This window comes from Nicotiana tomentosiformis, chromosome 10 (assembly GCF_000390325.3).
Source record: "Nicotiana tomentosiformis chromosome 10, ASM39032v3, whole genome shotgun sequence".
NCBI lineage: Eukaryota > Viridiplantae > Streptophyta > Magnoliopsida > Solanales > Solanaceae > Nicotiana > Nicotiana tomentosiformis.
Window position 1 is genome coordinate 69022444 of NC_090821.1, and position 16618 is coordinate 69039061.

The window sequence follows — 16618 nt, forward strand, 5'->3', positions numbered from 1 at the left end:
ATGGCCGGCCAGCTTCCATGTCCACAACAATACTTTTATTATTTAGAATTTTTCTTCTACGGGTTCAAGCCGTGAAAGTAGTCATTAATACTTGCACGATGATAGGATGTTTACATCACACCCTTTGGGTGCTGCCCTCTCTAGACCATGCGTGAACGTGAGATGCTTTGTGCATCAGACTGCCTTTCTTAAACGCCGCGCTTCTGTAAATTTATCTTAGCCACCATTGACAGCGATCTCTCGATCTCCCTGACAAGAAATCTAGATGGATAACTTCTTGATGATGATGGAGCTCAGAGAAGAATACTGCATTTGGCTTTAGATGATTTCTACATAATGGGCAAGTCATATTGCGTCCACAATTCATCCACCTATCCAAACAAACCCTATGAAAAAGATGATCACATCTCAACTCTCTTACTTCTTCTCCTTCTTCAATCTTGCACAAACATATAGCACATTCCACTGAATCCAAATTAGACCCCGAATCGTGCTCGAAATGCCTAACCCTAAGCTCATTATTATGATCATGAGGTGTTCTAGCTAAATCTTCAGAAATGGTAGTGAAGTTGTAATTACAAGAATGAGAGAAAGATTGAAAGAGGACAACATTCCAAGCCCATTTCAAATGAGTAACAATAAAGTCTATGCAGTTTAGTAATTTTGATTGAGGAAACATTTGAAATGCTTTATTAAAGATGTAGCTGAAGATAATACATAGAAAGAAGAAGGAGATGGCTAATGAAGATGGACTCATTTTCCTTCTTTTTTTGAAGTGATTGTTGAAATCTTTAGAGATAATTAAGTTGGGGTTTTGGATTTTGCTGTAGGGGAAATAATATGCACACTTAGCTTTATATAGTTATCTAAAGGCAGTTCCTAGATAACTGAGCTGATATTAAAATAATATTATGTAATTATTTGCATTAAACATGTTGTACACAAAGTTTGAATATAGGGCAACTGATTTTGACTAACACTAAGGAAAATGCATATGTGGCGCCGTCTTTGTTGTCAAGAATGAATAGTTTCAACCTTGTACTACACTGGCTTTTATTAAATATTAGCTTCATAATTTTCCTGTTTATAATTTCTGACCAGATACATAAAGTAAAATGTTACTAAGAAGGAACGTAATTAATTTTATATATCTTATTTTATAGTTTTTGGAAATGGAGATGAAAGAAGTTGCTAGCCTACAAAGTACAATAAAAAGTAGCAAGTACTTATAAAATAATTTGACAATTATAGTAATTTTTTATTTTATGAAAGCCTTAATTGATTAATGGAATCAATAAATACTAAGTACCGATTGGTTTAAAAAGAAACATTGTATTGGAATTCTATGACACACATGACGGAAGTGGGCAGACGATGGTGGATCAAACAGGATTAGGCTTCTAGGCTGGCAAGTTTCTGAAGAAGAGATGCACATGTCACCTTAGATGAATTCCATCTCAGAATATGAGTGAAAACTGAAGAAATTTATAAGGCACAATACAAATTCACTTGGTACGCGTGCTTTTGGGGCTCGACGTGACATGAAAGATAAATATATGCGTACCTAGGCCTAAAGCAGATAATACGTGTCATGAGTTAGGTCTGCGGAGGGGATTTGCAGTTGGACCCTATATTTGTGCCACCTTTTAACCTGTACCTTATTTTTAAAAATTATTGATTTGGTAGTTAGCTGACAAAAAATCTGTAATAATATGACAATTATACCCTGACAAAATATATAAAACCTGCATCACGCATTAATCACGTGATCTGCAACCTCATTCGTGAAAAATTTCACATTGAAGCTAAAACTTCATGCTAATGCATGCTAGAGTTATTTATCCTGCAGTCTACAATTTTGACATGAGTTTTACCCGAAATTTCAGTCTAAACATGCTGAAATTTTTTAGTTCATTTGCTAAAACTTCAGACTAAACATGCTTAAGTTTTTGTTCTGCAGTATGTAATTTTCTAATGAGTTTTTGCTAATGTATGTTGAAGTTATTTAGTTCATTTGCTAAAATTTCATACCAAAACATGCTGAAATTTTGTCCTGCAGTCTACAGTTTTGTCAATAGTCTTTTATTAAAGAAGGGCAAAACCGTCTTTTTAAAACGCTTTTAACAAAAAAAAAAGAAGGTACGAATGCAAACGGAAAAATAAAACGGGTTCAAATTAAAAATGGGCGATCAAATAGGGCGCCTCATGCAAGTTTTACTACAATATTGGGTCTATGCTATGGCCCATAAAAAAGAGCAAATTGTATATTATTTGGTCGGTCGATCAAAAGTAAATTATATCCACTTATCAAATATATATAAAAAATACATTAATTTTGTATAAAAAATATACAGTATATTTTATGTATATTATATATTAAAATATAAAAATTTATATTTTACCGGTTATTATTTTGGGAGCGACTATATTATATAGTTTTCACGCCCAAAATGCTATGGCCCAGGAATACAACATGGGGTTTGACTTGTCTTTATCATACTACTATATTGTCTCCAATTTTCTTGTCGTCTATTATTCCCTGCTTCCTCCATATTTCTTTTTCCTATTAGATTAAAGTTTATATACACTAGTTTTATAAAACATTTTTAACGCTATACTAAGGTTTAAATCGATTACTTGCCACTTTTTCTAAGTTATCGATCAGTAATTATTATATACAGTTACTTTTAATTGTGTTTGAGTTAGTTGAATAAATATCTTCTTATACTGACAATTCATCGAATTTAAACTTGTTCAATTTCTATAGTTTCTTTCTCCTTTTCTGAAATGGTTATAATGCCCATCTTGTAAATGAAGATGAAAACGGATGTCCATGCACATGCAGAAGTGCACTTAGGGCCCGTCTGATTGGGTTGTAAGGAAGAATTAGTCATGATATAAAATTGGCTAGTTGGGAGAATTAATTATTGTATAAAAACTTTATTTTATACATTGTTCAATTTTTATTTTTATTTTTCTCATAGAATATTATGCTTTTAAACTATGCGAGAATTTATATATTATTTTATGTATGATAGAATGTATAATAATAATATAGGTATTAGTAATACGTGGATTAAACCAACTAAAATGAAAAATATACCCTCATGATCCATACAGTATTAATCATAAATTACAATCTCTGTATTATTAATTCTTACATTACAATCAATTAATAATCTCCACATTATATAATATATACATAACTTAATCCATGCATAACTTGTATTGAAAACACCTTTTACTGATGAGATTTTTAACTAGCTTAAGCCCATTAATAAAGATTTAAAATCAAGTGTGGCGATGATGAGCCTTGTATATACATTATCATAAAAAAACTAAAAATTATGCAGGATCGACCTTTTTAAATCACTACTTATGTTTTGATCTTACTAAGAAACTTTTTGAAAAAATAGTCCCGTATCAGAATTTTTAAACGTGATCGTCAGAAGTTTGAAGCACTCGCCAGTTGAAGCAATCGATATTTGTGCAAAATTCTAATGGCCACCATAATTGCTGCATGCTTTAAAGTTATGGTGATCCAGAAAAATCCAGGTAAAGAAACTTTAAAATTTTAGTGTTTTTTTTTTCAAACTTCTGCTATTGGTATAAAAAATCAACAGTGACTCCAAATTGTCCTACTTTTGTCATTCAAGTTGCTCATATCTAGTGTTACATCGATTCTATTAGTATATAATATGTGCCTTTTACATACACTTTTTTCATTTGATTATGATTAATTAATACATATTATCATTTCAATTCATCACACGGCCATCTGATTTTTTAACTAGCTTAATTAGCCACAAAGCAAGATTATCAGATAATGACGCTTATCTTGCGCTATGAACAGCAAAGTATAATACTATGAAGTTTTATCAAGATAAGAAGACTGAAAATATTGAACTCTTCTACATCTTTAATTTTCTTTTTACTTTATACCATATTTTTTCTTCGTTGTTTATTCCGTCATTTTTCGTTCAATGGAATTAAGCAAAATTTATGAAAAGGAGAAAAAGTTTTAATGTGCTACTATTATTTTTAATCTTATGAGTACGTATATCAATCTATTAATTATCAAAATAATCCAATTTATCATTGTGATAATAAAGTTATTTCAGCTATCGGCCACGTGAAAATAATTAAAATGGCAATTTAGTTCTTCCACGGGAACAATATAATTCAACAACTGTATGGAGAGTCCAAAAATGACGAAAATTCTGTTCACTAGGGAGTAAGATAAGTTCTTCATTAATGTTATTTTTATTGATAACAAAATTGCTAGCATACTAAATTGAAAGAGAAATTGGTAAATTACGTCTAGGGCTTGAAGGAACAGGAAACGCTAGAGAGAAGTCTTATTCTGTGAACGATCAAAAATGCCAAAAGTCTCTAGAATATTCTGTCTTTATCCCTATATATACATTGGGCATCTTTTTTCAAAATCACACAACTAAGCTACTCATAAATAAATTAGGCTAGGCCCAAATACAAAAGAACAACACCAGCAGCCCAACAACCTATATTCCTTCATGTAATCCCAACACCCCCCTCAAATTGGAGGGTGGGCACACACCCAACTTGTCAGTCAAAGTGCGATGTTGTAAACTTGTCAAAGACTTGGTAAAAATGTCAGCCATTTGAGAAAAAGTAGGAACTTGAGATAAAGAAATGAGGCCATCAGCTAATTTGGCGCGAATAAAATGACAATCGACTTTGATGTGTTTGGTGCGCTCATGAAACACCAGATTCTTGGCTATGTGAATAGCAGCTTGGCTGTCGCATAAAACAGGAACTGGAGCATCAATAGAAAGACCCAAATAAAATAACAACCTTACCAACCAGGCTAGTTCAGCCACCACTTTACTCATAGCCCTATATTCTGCTTTAGCCGACGACAAATAGACTATATTCTGCTTTTTAGATTTCCAACTAATGAGACTACCACCCAAATGAATGCAAAAACGAGTGACAGAGCGTCCAGATTCATGACATGCAGCCCAATCACTATCACAACTAGCAAGCAAAGAGAAATCAGGAGAATTACTTAGAAACACTCCAAAATTAGAAGCCCCCTTTATGTATCTCAAAACATGCAAAGCAGTAGCCATATGTGGGACCTAGGGTGTCTTTAAAAACTGACTCAAATGTTGGACAACAAAGCATAAATCTGGTCAAGTATGAGTCGAAAAATTTAGCTTAACCAACCAAACTCCTATAAGTTTCAGGCTTAGGTAATAACTCACAAACATCAGAATGCAGTTTGTGAGCAATGTCCAAAGGACTAACCACTTCAGAAGCATCAAGGCAATTATACTCAAGAAGCAAATCAGAAATGAACTTCTTTTGATGCAAAAGAACCCCAGACTTGTGATAGAATACCTCAATACCAAAAATATAGTTAAGCAAACCCAAGCCTTTGATCTTAAACTGAGCATCAAGAAAACTCTTAAGGGCAGAAATTTTAGATAAATCATCCCAATTAATATAATGTCATCAACATAAACTGCTATAAAAACAGAAGAAGACTTAATTCTTTTAACAAACAAAGAATAGTCATTTAAAGAGTGAGAGTATCCCCTGGAACAAAGGGCTTGAGATAGATTGACATACCACTAACAAGAGGCCTGTCTTAGGCCATAAAGAGATTTTTGCAGCTTGCATACTAATGGAACGAATCCATAAGAGGAGGAATCAATTAAAAGGCCTTGAGGGAGTTTCATATAAACCTCCTCATCTAAATCCCCATGTAAAAAGGCATTGTTAACATCTAACTGAAATAAAGGCCACTATTTTTTAACTGCAATAGCAACTAAACATCTGACAGTACATATTTTAACCACAGGAGAGAAGGTTTCATTGAAATCAGTCCCCTCAACTTGAATGTCACCTCGAACCACTAATCTTGCCTTATATCTTTCCACACTACCATCAGCTTTATATTTTATTTTATACACCCATTTACTGCCTATAGGCTTCTTACCAATAGGAAGCTCAACAATTTTCGAAGTTTGATTTGTCTTTAGAGCCTCAAATTCTTGTCTCATTGCCTCTTGTCAAATAGGAATGGTAGCAGCCTGAGTGTATGAACAAGGCTCCACTGCAACAGGTTGTGTAGTTGAAATAGAGGTAGTGGTGGAGAAAGAAATAGAATAAAGAAGGTTAACAACATAGTCTTGCAGATGGGAAGGAAGTTGATGTGATATGGTGCTTTTCCTAAGCTTAGAAAGAGGGGGTAATACATTATCATTTGAGGAAGGAGAAGGCATAGATTCATTAGAAGGGGGCGTAGATTCATCAGAAGGTGAAGAAGTAGCAGAAGTAGGGACAGAAACAGTGGGAGAATTATCATAGAATAAAGGAAGAGAAGGAGAAGGAGAAGTAGTAGGGGCAGGAGAGGAAATCTTATAAGGAAACACAAATTTATGAAACATAACATTTCTTGAAAACGAAACAGACTTAATTTGAAAATTGTATAACTTGTATCCCTTCTCGGCAAAAGTATACCCAATAAACACACAAGGAAAAGATCTAGGGTGAAACTTATCCCTGTGATACTTGGGGAATGTAGCATAACAAAGACAACCACAATCCCTTAAATGAGAATAGGAAGGAGGATGACCATACAATAATTCCAAAGGGGTTCTTTTGGATAAAATTGAAGATGAAAACCTATTAATGAGGTAAGTTGCTGTCAAAACACAATCTCCCCAAACTTTTATAGGAATATTGGATTGAAACAACAAAGCTCTTGAAGTTTCAAGTAGGTGTCTATATTTTCTCTCAGCCACACCATTCTATTATGGTGTGTGTGGGCAAGTGATTTGATAGATTATCCCATTATTTGAAAAATAAATTGGGTGGCTGAGGTAGAAGATCCAAGCTCTAAAGCATTATCACTTCTAATCTTTTAGACAAAAAGTTAAAATTGGGTTTTCATCATGGCTATAAATGCTTTAATCAAGGAAAATTCATAGCTTTTAGAGTGCAATAAATGTGTCCATGTTGCTCTTCTATAGTCATCAACTATGGTAATAAAGTACTTAGCTCTAGAATATGTTTGAGTACAGTAAGGTCCCCAAGTATCAATATGAATAAGTTGGAACAAAGAAGTAGACTAAGACAAGTTATTTGGAAAAGGTAATCTAGGTTGTCTAGCCAAGGGACAAATAGGACATGTAAAAGATTGTTTAGCTGACACGTCATTAGAAATACAAGGTATATTTTTCATTTGCACAAAAGTAACATGTCCTAATTTATGATGCCAAAAAAAATCATTTTTATTCACAGAATTATCACAGAATTTGAATTCACAACTGGCTCATTTGCATGCAATGAAAAATCAGTAATAATTTGTACCACATTATTAAAAGCAGAAACAGAATTATCAACGATAACAAAAATAAAGTGTTTAGAAGGAGCAAATGATTAAGGTAGAGCTTGTATAGTCCTTGGTCCATTCTACCAAGCTCTAGAAGCTTCTTCATAGAGTGAGCCTGTAGAAGTATACATGAAAAGGAAGTGAATAGCACATTACAATTGAACTGGATAATCAGTTTGCTCAGAGAAATAAAATTATAATTGAAAGTAGGAATGTACAAGACATGATGAAGGGTAAAGGATGGCAACAAAGTTAAAGAACCTGTGCAGGTAACCTTAACCTTATAACCATTAGGCAGAGAAATTAGATCGACGACCAGAAGAGGTGTGATGTTAAAAAGAAGATTTTTGTTAGAAGCCATATTGTCATTTGCCCCAGAATCCACTATCCAAACCCTTCCAGCTACACTAGTTAACATGCGCACAGTAGAACCACCATTTAAACACACATGCGATGAAGAATTACTACCAGCAAAATTGGCAGAGCCCATAAGAATTGGCTGGGAACTAGATTCACCCAGTGTAGACTGTTGTAGCAGGTTCATCAACTGAGAATACTACTCTTTGGTCAGGCCAGGAACTAAAGAGTCTTGCTCATGTGAAGAATATGATGAAGGAGGTTTAGAGTGTCATGCCTCGAACTTGGGCCTGGACGTAACACGACACCCGGTGCCTGACTACATGCGACCGAGCGAACCAACTGGCTGGCTGAATCAACATGTGATATCATAACATACTGAATACGGAAGATAAACTAACACATGTTGATATACTGAAAGTCTGATAATATAAATCAAAAAGCAGAAACACTAATATAATTCTGAAATATATCTGTAGCAAACATTGCTTAACATGAAAAGCCTGTGACTCTATCTAACTCTTTTTTTAGTCTATGAAGCCTCTAATGAAGTACTGAAAATATTGACTGTCTGAAAATACTAAAGACTGTAAGGTAATGATAATGCCCCGAAAGAACTAGGGGTTACCAAATAGCTGATACGAGAATCCTAGCGCTCTGAATCGTCAACCTGTAAATCATTACCTGCATCATGAGATGCAGGCCCAGGGCAAAAGGGATGCCAGTACATTTGAATTGCACTGGTATGTAAAGCAACTGAAAGAAAGAACTATAAATGTCGAAACTGATAATAAGCTGATAACTGAGAATTGCTAATTGATAACTATTGAAACTGAAACTGAACTTATAATTGATAACTAATAACTAATAACGGAAATGATAATTGATAAAGGAAGTAAGGATATTAATACTCCCTCTTCTAAATAATGAACAACCTGTTTATCTGAATAAACTACGGCCTCAGGCCCAATATATATGTGCGCAAGCTACGGCCTCAGGCCCAAGTATACGTATATATAACTACGGCCTTAATGATAGGCTATAATCAAGTATTTTAGTCGCTTATTGTACTCTAATTTACTATACTTTACTCATCTTGAGCTTTAATTAGTAGTGTTTTACACTTATTGTGTGTTTTATGCCGTGTAGGAGTGATTCCGAGTTATTTAGTTGTTATGGAATGAATTCAAACTATTCTGGATCTTTGAAGTCTGAGTAAAAGCCCAAGGATTAAGTTGGGATCGTGTTCGGGGATCAACAGATGATAGTGCACTTTAAGAACGAAACGAAGAATCGAGCAGGCATATTGCACATTGTCCAGTAAAATGCACATAACTCTTTGCTCAGAAATCCGTTTGGGCTCCACAATATATCGTTGAAAATCTATTTAAAAGGGATACAACTTTCATATTTTACATTTTCCAAAATTCTCAACTTTCGCGGCGCATGGGGATGCGCGAGGCGCGGCGCGGCTGTGAAAAATGTGCCCATAAAGTGATTTTGCAAATGTTCTGGAATTCTCCATAAGCGCGCCACATAGTGCGGCACGACATGCGGCGTGGTAGTGAAAATGTTTTAGAGTATGTTCTCAATTCCGCTAAAAAGGGTATTTTTGTCCGGGTTTTATTTGGGGGATAGTTAAATACATGGGAAAAATACCATTTCTGTACTTTTGGAGAGATTTCGACCTAGGGAGGCCAAGGAGGCTAAGGAGGAGTTTGAAGAACACAAGCACATAGATTTCCTCATTCCTTCTTCACTCAAGATCCGGGTTTGGATTGTATTTATATTTTCCTATACTTTTGTTTCATTTGTGAAGAACTCCTCCATGTCTATGAAGTAGATATTTTTGGGTTTCGATGGATTTTGTGTATTGATAGTTGATTGTGGATTATAACTCTATTTTTATGTATTTAAATAGCTTTTGGAAGATTTAATTATTGCATCTATATTCATTTGTTCTTGTAATCGAAAGAGGCATAACTCGTGATATATTTGCACTACATTGTTGGTTGAGTTCATAGATACTTCTAAGTAATCGAAAGAGGCTAGTTGAATCCTTGATTAAACCTAATTAGGAGGATAATTGAAAGAGGTTCTCCTAAATACAAATCCATTACGAAGTCTTGCATATCTTCACCGAGCTTAAATTAGTTAACATTGTGAGGTTGAGACTTAATCGAGAGAGGATTTTCTACTAAACAAGTGTATAGATAATTAAGTAAATTCGAGAGACTCACTTGACCATTAGAAGTGAATTATCTAGAGTTAGATCCCGAAAAATTATCTTGCACCTATCCTATCAACCCATATTTTCTCCCATTGATAACTTCACTTCTTATCTTTGTTGCGATTGTCATTAGTTAATAGTTTTAGATTCTTAGTGAATTGTAGTTAGAATTCATATGAATCTCCATTGTTGATCCTCCTGGATATCAATCTAGATACAAACTACTATAATGTTGTTTAAATCGAATCCATGTGGACACGATATCATACTATACTATCTTTGACTAGCGAGCACAAGTGACACGTGTGTTTTAAGCTTGTCAAATTTTAGCATCGTTGCCGGGAATTGGCAATCAATGGTGTTTGAAGTAATTTGTAGTGTTAATTCAGGAATTAGCTTTTTTATTTTTTTCCTTTTATTTTTAGTTTGTTTGGTTAAATTCTCTTCAAGATTTTTTTGTTGAAGAAATCTTAAAGAGTATATTCTTGATATTGAACTCTAAATTACACTTTCAGAAAACTCATTGCATTGTGATAGTGAATATATTGAAGAGATACCGTGTGAAATTGAGCCTACCCGAGATAATGAACATCTACAGAGAGAGTTTTTCACTCTGCAAGAGGACTCTTGTTCAACTGAGATGATTGAAGATGCGGCTTGGGTTGATTGTTCATCAATAAAAGAAGAGTTCAAATCCCCATCCACCTATCCACAACCACAATTTTTATTAGAAGAGAATGAAGAACAAATGATTTTAGACATACCAGAAGAACACTCACCTGATCTTCTTCTTCATTATCCTATTCTAATCTTGATCATGCGGATTTTATTTTTTGGGATTTATAGGAATATGCAGGGATTAATCTTGTAAATGAATGAAGAAACAAGTTAAGGATAATTCTACAAGAACAATCCTCCGCTCAAAATGAGGCCTTGAAAGAAAGAAAAGAGCGGGTCTTTCAAAAATCCCTAAAGGACTTTGGCCTGATGAGATACATAAAGAATCCCGAGGAGCGAAATCAAAAAATTCATTTAGAATTAGGGGTGGAGTTCACAAGTTCTTGGAAGCGGAAAAAGTCTAGGGGAGTTTTATTTACCTCTTGATTTTTATTTGGTGTCATGGGGACATGCCACAATTTAAAGTATAGGGGTGGGGATATAAATATGTAAATAACTATTTGTTTGTGTTTCTTGTGTGTGTTTTCGTTTCTTTTGATTGAATTTTTAAAGTCGAAAAAAAAATTATTTTCTTTAGGTAGTACAATAATTTCACCTTGGTTATTCTTTATGCCGCGGTTCTTTTCCAAGGGTTTTGTTTGAACCGGGTATAGTTAGTTTTTTTTAGTAGGAGATCTTGTGCTGTGAGTTTAAATGCAAGCAATATCTCTTGACTGCATTATTTCTTGAGAATAGTAAGTGCTTTAGTTGTGACGCTTAGGCTCAGTCTTTGACTTTTGTATAAGTACCTTAAATTGTGTGATCTTAACTTTGCTTAACTACTTTGATTAGAGTGTCTTGCAATTGATGTCTAGAACTTGCCACGTATGATTTGCAAAGCGAAATAGTAGATTTGTTCTGTCTTGGAAGTGATATGGACGTTTCTTTGTTGAGCCAGCTATATATGTTACCCACCAAATTGTTATGTATCGTAGTTAATCCCGTTGAGCCTGTAATCCTGTTTTTTTTGTAACCACATTACAAGCCTTATCTATTTGAACCATTTACCTCCCGTGAGCACTTGAAATTGGTATGAACTTTGTAAAAGTTGATGTGTGGGGTGGTTGGTTTGTCTTTTGAGTGGAAATATTGAAACAAGGAGAAAGGTGCATTGTTGTGAAAAAGTATGAGCCACTTGAATCGAAAAAGAAGATGAAAAAAAATAGTTTATATTCATTGATAGTGGTAACTTTTGATGTAATTGTGCTTAAAGAAGTTGGGAGTTAATGTAAATTGACAAAGTGTGTAGTATTGGTTTGACATAAGTGTGGGGTTTTGGATCTTAAATTATATGTATTAAAAGTGCTTAGGGAGGTGTAGTCACTCTTATATCCAAATGTATCCTACTCTTCCCGCAGCCTACATTACAACCAAATAAAGTTCTACTTGATCCTTGACTGAATGAGCTTAATTAGTAGAGTAATACATTACGGGCAAGCTTATGGTATGTCTTTTGTGGCACATGAATATTACTTCCGAGAGCGAGTGAATTCTTTTTATCTTGAGTTCCTATTTGTTCTTGAATTTTATTGTGCGTGGAACTACTCTCTATTGTTTGTGTGAGGGCACATAATTTACGAAGGTAGGTAAAGTCTTTGACCTCTATGTTAAAGTAAGTGAGCAGGTTGTGAAAATTGCGTGGTGCTTTTGAGTCAAATCTTGAACCGAGGATGTTACAGTATTGTGCTTAATCTGTTCTATTATTCTTGGTATGATGAGTTAGGAGAGTTATTTAAAAAGGTTGTGTCTATGTGAAGTGTAATTTGATTGCTTGAGGACGAGCAATGGTTAACGTGTGGGGTGTTGATGGTAGGCTATAATCCCGTATTTTAGTCGCTTATTGCACTCTATTTACTGCACTTTACTCATGTTGAGCTTTAATTAGTAGTGTTTTACACTTATTATATGTTTTATGCTGTGCATGAGTGATTTCGAGTTATTTAGTTGTTATGGGATGAATTCAAGCTATTTTGGAGCTTTGAAATCTGAGTAAAAGCCCAAGGATTATGTTGGGATCGTGTTCGGGGATCAACAGATGATAGTGCACTTTAAGAACGAAACGAAGTATTGAGCAGGCATACTGCGCATTGTCCAGTAAAATGCACATAACCTTTCTCTCAGAATTCCGCTTGGGCTCCACAATATATCATTGGAAATCTATTTAAAAAGGTGACAACTTTCATGTATTACATTTTCCCAAATTCCCAACTGCCGCGGGGCATGGGGCGACAGAAGGTGCAGCGCGGCATGCGGCGCGGTAGTGCAAAATTCTTAGAGTATGTTCCCAATTCCACTAAAAAAGGTATTTTCACCCGAGATTTATTTCGGGGATAGTTAAATACACGGGAAAAACACCATTTCTAGACTTTTGGACAGATTTCGACCTAGAAAGGCCAAGGAGGCTAAGGAGGAGTTTGAAGAACACAAGCACAAGGATTTCCTCATTCCTTCCTCATTCAAGATCCGAGTTTGGATTGTATTGATGTTTTCCTATACTTTTGTTTCATTTGTGAAGAACTCCTCCATGTATATAGAGTAGAGCCTTTTGGGTTTTGATGGATTTGGTGTATTGATGGTTGTTTGTGGATTTTAACTCTATTTTTATGTATTTGAATCGTTTTTGGAAGATTTAATTGTTGCATCTATATTTACTTGTTCTTATAAACGAAAGAGGCATAACTTGTGATATATTTGCACTATATTGTTAATTGAGTTCATAGATTCTTCTAAGTAATCGAAATAGGCTAGTTGAATCCTTGATTAAACCTAGTTAGGAGGATAATCGAAAGAGGTTCTCCTAAAGACCAATCCATTACGAATTCTTGCATATCTTCACCGAGCTTAAATTGGTTCATATTGTGAGGTTGAGACTTAATCGAGAGGGGATTTTTAACTAAACAAGTGTACTGATAATTAAGTAAATTCGAGAGACTCACTTGAACATTAGAAGTGAATTATCTAGAGTTAGATCCCAAACAATTATCTTGCACCTATCCTATCAACCTATATTTTCTCCCATTAATAACTTCCTTGCTTACCTTTGTTGCGATTTTCATTAGTTAATAGTTTTAGGTTCTTAGTGAATTGTAGTTAGAATTCATATGAATCTCCATTGTTGATCCTCATGGATAGCAATCAAGCTACAAACTATTATAATGCTGTTTAAATCCAATCCTTGTGGACACGATATCATACTATACTATCTTTGACTAGCGAGCACAAGTGACACGTGTGTTTTAAGCTTGTCAGGCCTCATGCCCAAAAATGCATAAAGCATAAACTAAGGTCTCTGGCCCAAACATGCGTAAAGCATAAACTACGATGTCATGCCCAAATATGCATAAATCATATAAACTACGGCCTCAGGCCCAAATACAGGTGTTCAACATTCAGGGATTTAAATTCAGGAACTGAGAATCATAATGCAATATGTGATGCTGAAATACAGAATCATATTGAGTTACATGATACTGGAATACTAAATATTACTAGACTGACACATGTATTCTTGAACTGATTATGAAAACTGAAACTTCAATTGTTTATGACATGCTGAGTAATCTAGACTGAGACTCATGGGCATCAAACCTAAGTCTATATTGATTATGCACCGAGCTCACAACATTCAGAATGACAATCATGAACGAGTTATGAAGCTAGATAATAGAAGTTCTGTAACTATTTAAGGAACCAGGCTTAACTATATTTCTGAGGTAAATAGTAACGTCGTAAAAGAAACGTTGTGTAGGGAGAATCATTAACATTCCCAAACATAAAGAGTTAGACTCACATACCTTAACTTCTTGCTCTTGAGCGTAAACCAACATTCACCAACCCTTTCATCTTTAACCTATATCAATACAAGTCAAAAGGATTCCATATTAGCAATAATACTCATGTTTTGGCCACTTAGGCATTTTATCAAACACTTGGTAGGTATAAAGCTTCATAGCCCTCATTAATGGTGTTTCTACACCCAACAACCCATTCTCTTACTCCTAGATAAATTCTAAAATCTTAAATTGTTATAATCAATATCATTCTTCATCACCCATAAGATAAACAATACCCTTAACCAATAATCAACAAACCAAACCTATAATTGTTCATGCTTTTCTATCAAACCCATCAACTCATATCTCATGAACTTAGAGTCTATAATCATTTATCCAATGCTATAATCAATTAGAGGGTGAAGATATTACCTTTTGACGTTCAATCCTCTTGAATTCGAGTTCTACGATTTCGTCTCTCAAACCTGATGTCCCAATCGAATATCTAATGATTTGAAGGGTTTACCCATGTTAATAAGGTGTTGGAGAATTGAATTAAACTTAGGATCACCATTAGAACTTACCTTGGATGGTGGAGGGACCTTTGAGTAGTTAGATTCTTGAGAGCTTCCCTCTCTAGAGCAAGTTTTTATGTTTTAGGGTGTAGGGGACGAAGTAGGGCTTTTAAAATAACCACCTAAATCGCGCTCAAATGCACACCTCAAAACAAGGTATGAAACGGTCGATTGAAATTATAGTAACCCAATGAAGAGTCTGGGTCGAATCCACAGGGAGCTAGATGGGAGTTAGGGGTATATATATATTCTAATGCGTGAAATTGAATTATCTTAATTTGCACTTCCACAAAAAGGGATTTGTTTCTATTTCTATTTTTTACACTAAAGTTTTAGAGAATAAAGAAATAAGACTAGGATGATTGTTTTTGATCCTTTTCAAATTGGTAAAAAGCCTAGGGTTGTGACCGTCACCTAGGTATTTTCCAAATGGGATAAAATCTTAATGCTTGTTTTGCTAATCGGGGTGTATTATAGCTATCAACTCTCAATTACCCACTCAATACCTCTCGGTCAGAGAGTGTTTTTCCCAATTTATCTTTCTCAAGACCAAATGGGTATCACACAAAACAGTTGATAAAAGCTCAAGTCGGGTTATTACTATCTCTAGGTTGAACCCTTTTATTGGGTTAATCAATCTCTCGATTGACCCAATTCCTTGTTAGCCAAGTTTTCCTAGACTAAGTCTCTCTTTCTCAAGTAAAGACTAAGTCAAAAAGGCATGAACTAATATTTGCAACCATTAATTCCACAAATCAAAGCATGAACTAGGCTAAATAATAAATACTCAATCATAAACAAACACTAATTTAATTACCCATAAGGTTAACACACTAGGGTTGAGTCATAACCCTAGTAAAAATCTAACTACTTGTAACGACCCGACTTGTCGTTTTAAGAATTAGCGTTCCATTCACCGGATTAAGACCTCGAACAACTGCGTAATGTGTATTATGACTTGCGCGCACGGTCGAGTTTGGTTTTTGGATAGTTCGAGATTTAATTGAAAGAATAATATATTCTTATTTTGGAAGCTTAAATGAAAAGAGTTGATCAGAGTTTGACTTTTGTGCAAACGACTCCGGAATGGAACTTTGATGGTTCCAATAGCTTCGTATGATGATTTCGGACTTAGGCGTATTTCCGGAATTGGAGTTGGAAGTCCGTAGAATAATTCAGCGCATTTTGGCAAAATTAAAAAGTTAATACATGCTAATTATATTATTCTATATACAGACGAGGACTATTAATATGATGGATGCCAATTGAATATGATAATAAGTGTACGGGGTATATTATAAGTGATGTGGGGTCTAAGGTGAGCCCTAAGTCTAAGTCAAGTTGGAAATTTCATGATAGACTAAAGTTTCAAGTGGGTACGCACAAGACCAAACTTTGATCGAGCATATCTACATACATATAAGTATTTATGGGATGGATGACCTATCAAATTAAATCACTTTAAGTCTAGTTTCTAACTCTTCAAAACGTTTTTCATTTGGATACTCCTACAAGAAGTTATGACTAAATTACTAAAGGCTGACATAATGCAATTTTGCGACAAATTTTGCGACCGCAGAATCAT